This window comes from Micromys minutus, assembly GCF_963924665.1.
Source record: "Micromys minutus genome assembly, chromosome: 15".
NCBI lineage: Eukaryota > Metazoa > Chordata > Mammalia > Rodentia > Muridae > Micromys > Micromys minutus.
Window position 1 is genome coordinate 18488192 of NC_137984.1, and position 7895 is coordinate 18496086.

General features: G+C 38.5%; 1 pseudogene across 1 annotated transcript; it reads right to left on the reverse strand.

The window, feature by feature from the left end:
* Nucleotides 1-324: 324 nt before the first annotated feature.
* On the reverse strand, nucleotides 325-1076 carry LOC308430304 (cyclin-I-like; annotated as a pseudogene). The gene is made up of 2 exons: nucleotides 543-1076; nucleotides 325-490 (listed from the first exon to the last, which is right to left on the reverse strand). The product of its transcript is annotated as a cyclin-I-like (transcript).
* Nucleotides 1077-7895: the final 6819 nt, after the last annotated feature.

Consider the following 7895-nt stretch of genomic DNA (forward strand, 5'->3'; position numbering starts at 1 on the left):
TGTCTAAATTGCAGAGCCTCTTGATCCCATCGTAGAAGTCATCCATCTCCATCTCCTCCACCTTCCGTTTGGCAGAGGTACGCTTGTGCCCAGTGGCAGCAGGGAGATGAAGATGGAAGGTTGCTGGACCTCTGACTGGCACTTCTGGCTTGCTGTTGTCCTTGGAGAATTCTGGGCCTGAGACAGAGGAGGGTTGTAATTTGAACACTCCTTTGTCGCAGGTCACCAGGGTGTGCTTGAGGGGACAGTAGACATAAACGGAATTTAGAGGCAGGGAAAACTGCAGAGCAGAAAGGTGATATGCCACCAGCTCCTGACAGTGGATCAACTGGGAGCTGTCCATCTGTGCTTCCTGAAACAGTTCAATTGTAAGAGGAAGCCAATCGGGAATGAGTTTCTCCATTTCCAGACTAACCATGGCCAGAGCAAGCATGGATCCTTTGAACTGCAGAAGCTGGCTGCAGGCCGTACAGTGAAGTAGCTGCTTGGTCAGGACTGCCAAATGTTGAGACGAGCTCAGTTTGGGCAAACTGAAAAGTAACCGAGGCCAAGTTGACATTGCAATGGCATGGAAAATGTGAAGAAAATCCAGTGGAGTGGCTGTGTGAAGATCCCAATTCAGTTATCCAGAATAATTCTCTCCATTCTCAAGATCTCAGATGAGGAACATCCACAGAAACTGTCTCTTGCCAATACCTTTAGCACTGAAATTTTCTCATCTTCTTCAACAGTCTTAGCAGCCAGAAAAAAACAGCTGATTGCAATACAATTCAAATATTTTGGATGGGCTTTTACTGTAGCTAAAAACCTATCCAAAAGACTGCTTGCCAGAGCAAATGTTTCTGGATAAAGGTTGAACTGGTATTTGAGTTTGGCCAACTATTGAATTACTTCATCTCTCTGCGATGAAGAAACATTCTGATTTGTAGGTATTTTTCGCACATTCACCTTCCACAACTGGGTTTCCCTGGAGATTGCCCTCTCCCACAGGGAAGACAATCTCTGGTTTTCCAAAGGTCCTGGAAACTTCATGATATCCCTTTGGATCTGCCCGCCACCCAGCTTGATGTAGCTACCTTCTCTTCCTCCTCCTCCCAGGCAGAGCTGTAGGCCTCACAGTGGTGATGCGGGGTCATGGGGTGGGGGGGCGTTACCACCTCACGATCCTCGGAGTGGGACCAGGGCCGGGCCGACTGAGGAGGGAGAAGAGGGCAAACCCGGCCGGCGGTCACAGCTGCGGCCGAAGGGTCACTCAGCGAACTAATTCCATGATGGCCCTGGGCCCGAGGCCACTGCTGCGGGTCCCGCTCCTTCGACCGCCACCGCTGGTGCCCGGGTGAGGAGGGGGCGCCCTCTCGCCATAGGGTGGCGGGGGCCGGGGAGAGGCTTGGGGTGAGGCCGGCTCTGCCTCTGCCCGAGCGAGGGAAGCGCCTCCGAGGGGAAATGGTGGAAGGGGGAAGGGGAAAAAAAGAAAAGAAAAGAAATGGGAAAGGGGGAGAAAATAAGGAAAAGGGAGACAGTGGCGCTGGCTCATCCGCTCGCGGGGGGGGGGGGCGGGGAGGGAGGGACGCCATAGTCCTTTTTAAATTTTAACTGACAAATTATGTGCTCTCTCTTTAACTTCAGTCAAATTCAGAGGAGTCGTCACAGTCTGTCACCATCAGTCACAAGTAACACAAAACAGAAACCTAAGACACACAGACAAAGACTAACATAACAGATGCCTGTCTCCAACTAGACAGACAAAACTACTCCAGAAATACGGATGGCCAGGTGGGTGTACAGCTTCTCCAATCCAGGAGAACTACTGTACCCTCACCTGCACCCATACAGGAAATGTCCCAGGCGTCCCTGGGGTTCCTTAAGACCTCTTGGGATGTCTCCCAAGGCAATGCAGGCAGTTGGTGAGCTCCTGGCACTTCTACCAATACTCACACTCCCCGCCTCTACCCGAGATGTAAGCGACTGCAAAACCAGAATCAAAACTCACAAGCAACTGCAGAACCAAAAGTACAGAACCATAATTTAGGCGGCACAGAATTAGAAAGACACAGACAATTACAAAGACACAGGCAATATCTCACCTCCAAGTAGGTCTTCGGAGATGAGGGTGGTTGCAAATACCAGACTGAACCCCCAAATGAAAGACCACCTCAGAGGGGAGACCCTCAGTCAAGTCTTGGGATAACATAACCCCCCAAGAACTCATGAGAGACTATCTTTGCTGCAATTACATGAGGTTTTTTAATTGACCAGTGCACTGGGGTCGAGACTCATATCCCACACAGGAGTAAAGGAGTCTGATCACAAGAGGCTGGGAGAAGAGGGTTTTAAAGGAAGAAAACCACAACCCAGAGTGGGGGGTGAGTACATCATTGAAGAACACCAAAAATACCAGTGAAGAATCGAATCATAAGGGAAATACCTGGTTTCTCAAGATTGCCTATAAGGTGAAAATTACACGTGACGAATCGCGAGGGGAAAATTCAGTTTCTCAAGATTGTTTATGATGTGTTATTTGACTTTTATGTTTTTATGGTCAGTCAGTTTCTGAAACAGAGTCACCCTGACCTTAAGGCCATAAATTCTTTATGGTCAGACAGTTCCTGGAACAGTCACTGAACCTGCTATCCTATATTTTTGGCTCTACTCTACCTGCTAGGGGTCTTCTACTTTATCCTGGTCTTTCAAATTAAAATGTTAAATTCCTCCCTTATGGTCTGTGCCCACGCTTCATCTCTTTGCTTTTGTTGCTCCTTCTGTTCTTGAGTTCTTTCCTGTATTCCCTGTTTGAGGTTCTGCTTCTACACTTTAACTTTTTTTCTTTATATGGCAATTCGGATAGTCAGCTTTCCATTTTATTTTGATTAATTTAATAAGGTTATTCTCCAAGTCTGCCTTCAAATCCTAAATTATTTTCTCTTTGCTGCTTAGTCTGATCTGAGAGCTGTTGAATCTTTCATTCCAGCATCTTTTCCAGCCTCTGTCTCCCACCTTCATTTTCATCTTTCTGTATCTTTTTCTGATATATAATTTCCTGTGTCGTCAATTCTAGCGTTTCCCCTAGGCCACGTTCCTAAGTCTTACATTTCTATTTCTGTTGTTCCTGCTTCTCTATTGTTTCCTGTATCTTCTGTTCTAAGCCCTGCTTCTATGTCTTTGCTTCTCTTTGTGTTCTAATTCTGATACTGAGTATCTGCTTTATTTTGGTGTATTAGCTTTAATAAATTATCTGCTAGACTTTGCTTTCAAATTTTATCTTTTATCTCTTTCCTGCTCAGTCTGATCTGTGAATTGTTGTGTCCTTTTTTCCGCCTAGCATTTTTCCCAGCTCCTACTGTTGTATTTTACAATTATCAACTTTGTTTTCGATTTTGAGAAGATGTCACAGAGAAGAGAGATTGTGGTTTATTGTTTGTTCATTTGTTTGTTTGTTTGTTTTGGGTGTTAGATGGGATTGTAAGTATTTACTCAGTGTTAGGGCTCGTAAAGAGTATGAGGACACTTTCGGTTAAACAAATATCCGTTGTGGTGCCTTCTTTCTAGTGGATGACACTAAACAGCCAGCTTCCATCACGTAGTACCTAGTCTTAATTATCATTTTACCCTTTAGTGCTAAATAACAAAATATAGTAAATGCATTTAGGTTTCATTGTTAAGCCATATTATTTTTGTTTGTTTTGTTTTAGGTTTGAGTTGGTTTTGTTTGTTTTGCAGTGATGTATATAGATTCTTAAAATGAAAATCAGGCTGTGTAGGATCTCATTTTATAGACAAGGCTTTTCTCCAGTCAGTGAGGTCAAATTGAATTGAATTTTTGGGTTTTTTTGTTAAATTTAACAACTTTATTTTAAAAAACAAAGATAAATGTACAGATTTTAAGCATTTTTGCATAAAAGTATATGAATACATTTTTGTCAGTACTTGGTTTTTTAAAGGTTTAATAGTATGCATTAAAATCTTAATAATTACAATGAGCATAAACTACATGTAAAGTTTGATACAATTACACTGTTGTCAGTTTTGCACTTTTTTACACATTTATGGAATATTTTAGGATGTAGTGACCTATGATGATGTTCACATAAACTTCAGTCTGGAAGAGTGGGTCTTGCTGAATCCTTCTCAGAAGAGACTGTATAAAGATGTGATGCTGGAGACCTACAGGAACCTCACTGATATAGGTACAACTGAATTTTCTTTCTGTTTTTACAATTTGAGGACTAGGTTTTGCTTGCTTTTTTTCCAGAGACTAAGGTGCACTAAACGAAATTGTATTTATAAAGATGAAACCAAAACTAACAGTGATAAAACCTAAAATAGAACTCTGAACAAGTTTTTATAATAGAAGTCATTAGCCACATGGCTTCCTCACCCTACTTTAGTAAATATCAAGACTACAGATTAAACAGAGGACATAAAAAGTATTGGTATATATAAATATTCTAACAGTGATTCCCTTGCTTTATGCCTTGTAATTTTTTCTTTTTTAAAATTTATTGTATATTCTCTTTATTTACATTTCAAATGTTATACCTTCCTCCTTTCCCCATTACCCTCTTCCCCCCCCCCCATTTCCTTTCTTCCTCCTGCTCAAGTTGCTTTTTGTTGTTGTTGTTGTTGTTGTTGTTTTTGTGTTGGTTTGTGATATTCTTCTATTATTTCAGTTGTGAAAATGGTAAATATTTTAGACATGTCCTAAGGTTACATGATAATAGTAATTTAACTGTTGTTTACTTTCAAATAATGTATCATATATTTTTCCATAATGTGCTTTAGAATGCAAATGGGAAGACTGCAGTATTGAAGACCATCATCAACGTTCTGGAATATATAAAAGGTAAGTATCATGTGCAAACAGATACAAATGTTCCTCTGAAAGCATATTATTGTACCTTGTTTGAAAGGTATTTCTCTAAAGACAAGACAAGGAAACAATGGTATCACCATTTTAATCATAGCCTAATGGAATTTACTTGTTAAGATTGCCAATTCATTTATTTGGATACCTCTCAGGAATCTCAGAAGGAGTCACAAAAATAGGGTTCCCAACCCATCTAAGAAGCACATAGTTTATAGGGAAACTCCTGTTACTTATATATTTGTACTGATTTACCAATGTTCATTGAGAGGGGAAGTTGATGAGAGTCAAGAAGATAATTGTTTTACAGGAGATTTACTTCTTATATTTCATCTCTAAAATTTAAACTGTATTAATCCAATGTGGCTATCTTTACTTTGTTAGTCTTGCTTTAATACATATGTCCTGTGCTAAATAAGATACAATCCATATGAGCATAAGGAGTATGGAAAGAAGCAGTGAGCCACTTTCTTTCCCAGAAAAATTAGAAGACATTTATTTGTCCTCACATTCAGCAGACTCAAATTTACAAGAAATGGTGTGTCTAGTGTTATTGAGAATGTATTTATACACACATAATTCATGAAAGTCCTGTGAGGAGGACTAGAGAAATTCTTCTATTGTTCCTGATTTCCTTTACAAACATAGTATAACACACATGATAGGGATATATGAATGTAATGACTGGGGTAAATATCTAAGTTCTTCTAGTTCTCTTCAACGACGGGAAAGAAAAACCTCACATTAGTAAAGGATGCTATAATTGTGAAAGGTGTACTAATGGCTCTAACAATCACAGATATAATCAAAGCCACACAATAATACATAATTCCATATACCTGTGAACAAGATGATAAAACCATAATCTGTTCCTATTGAGAATTTTGCTAAATATTAAAATTAAATCATACAGACAAAAAGATTCCTCAGTGTAATCAGTGTGGTACAGTGTTCACATAAGCCTGTTATCTTCACAGGGAAGAAAGAGGTCATGCTCAAGATGAACCTTATGGATATACTCAGTATGATGAAGTCTCTGCATATCTTCAAAGGCATGAAAGAATTCATAATGTCGAGAAGTCCAATGAAGATAATAAATTTGGTAAAGCTGCTATATTTCAGAATTACTTCCAAATATATAAAAAAACACATACTGGAAAGAAGCCTTATAAATGTAATCTGTGTGGTAAAGTCTTCGCAAGTAATAGTTATCTCCAAATACATAATAGAACACATACTGGAGAGAAACCCTATGAATGTAATGAATGTGGTAAAGCCTTTATAACTAAGCAATGTCTTCACGCACATAAAAGAAGTCATACTGGAGAGAAACCCTATGAATGTAATGAATGTGGTAAAACCTTTGCAACTAAGAAATATCTTCCCATACATAAAAGAAGACATACTGGAGAGAAACTCTATGAATGTAATGAATGTGGTAAAACCTTTGCAACTAAGAAATATCTTCCCATACATAAAAGAAGACATACTGGAGAGAAACTCTATGAATGTAATCAATGTGGTAAATTTTTTGTAACTCAACAATCTCTCCAGAAACATAATCAAATACATACTGGAGTGAAACCCTATGAATGTAATCAATGTGGTAAAGCATTTGCTAAAATGTTGCATCTTCAAGTACATAAAAGAACACATACTGGAGAGAAGCCCTATGGATGTAAGGAATGTGGTAAAATCTTTTCACAACAGGGTAATCTCCAAGTACATAAAAGAATACATACTGGAGAGAAGCCCTATCAATGTAAGGTATGTGGTAAAGCCTTCACAACTCAGCAATATCTCAGAATACATAACAGAAAACATACCGGAGAGAAACCCTATGCATGTAATGTATGTGGTAAAGCCTTTCCAACTCAAAAGTGTCTCAAAAGACATAAAAGGACACATACTGGAGAGAAACATTATGAGTCTAATGAATCTGGTAAAGCCTTTGCACAACAGTATCTTTGATGAGTACATACTGGAGAGAAACCGTATGAATTATTGAACATGGTAAAGCCATTGCAAGTTTGTATTATCTTCAAATACATGAACGAATACATACTGGAAGAGTAAACTGAATGCAAACTCCATGGTAAAGTCTTTGGAAATTGGAGTCATCCACGAAAATATGAAAGAACAGATATTGGAGGTAGGAGAAATTGGAAGAAGACCTTTCTGAGTTTGAATCCATCTGGTTCATATTGTACGTTTCAGTATATAATCGAGTATGTAGAAATATCCTTCCTCAAAGACCAAACAAACAAATAACACAAAACAAACCAAAACAAAAACTAAATAAGAAATTCAGTTCATGAAGTGAACTGTATTAAAAAAAGAAAATATGAGTATGTAGAGAGAGTTTGTTTGTTGCAGTGAATGAAGATGAAAAAGAAGCCTGAGATTGGAAAACTGCTTTGACATAAGACATAAAGATATCGATTTTAGAGTTTGCACAGGGTCAATTGTCTTGAATCAGGGATTATAATTAAGGATTGGCTAGATCTCAGAAGAGAATTTGAACTTTTTTTTTCAACAGAGGATAACATTGTTTACTACCATACTTTGAACTAATACAATCCTAGTGTTAGTAACAACAGAATTTGCTAGTATTAACATTGGAGCTACTAATGGTTATCAATGTCTGAACCTTAGATTCTCCATTTTTGTTTATTAGATTCTCTGTATTTACACTTGAGATGTTATCCCTTTACCCGTATATTTAATTTTTGTATTTTCCTGAAACATTTTGAGTTTGCTTAAGAACTTGACTACCATCTGAAACTACCTAGTGATATTTTTCTCAACAAATCACAAACTGGTTTTTTAATACCCTATTTGTACTCCTTTTTGTTGCAGACCTCCAGGAGTCATCAGTAATAACAGTCCAACAAAATCAATATCTAAGAAAATACCACCACCACCCCCATTTTACTTCTCTTTAATTCATGACATAGGCAAAACAAGAAAGAGTTTGAAGAAAAATATCACACAAAAGACCTCTAGCTTAATTTTTCATGGAGTCAATTTCCCA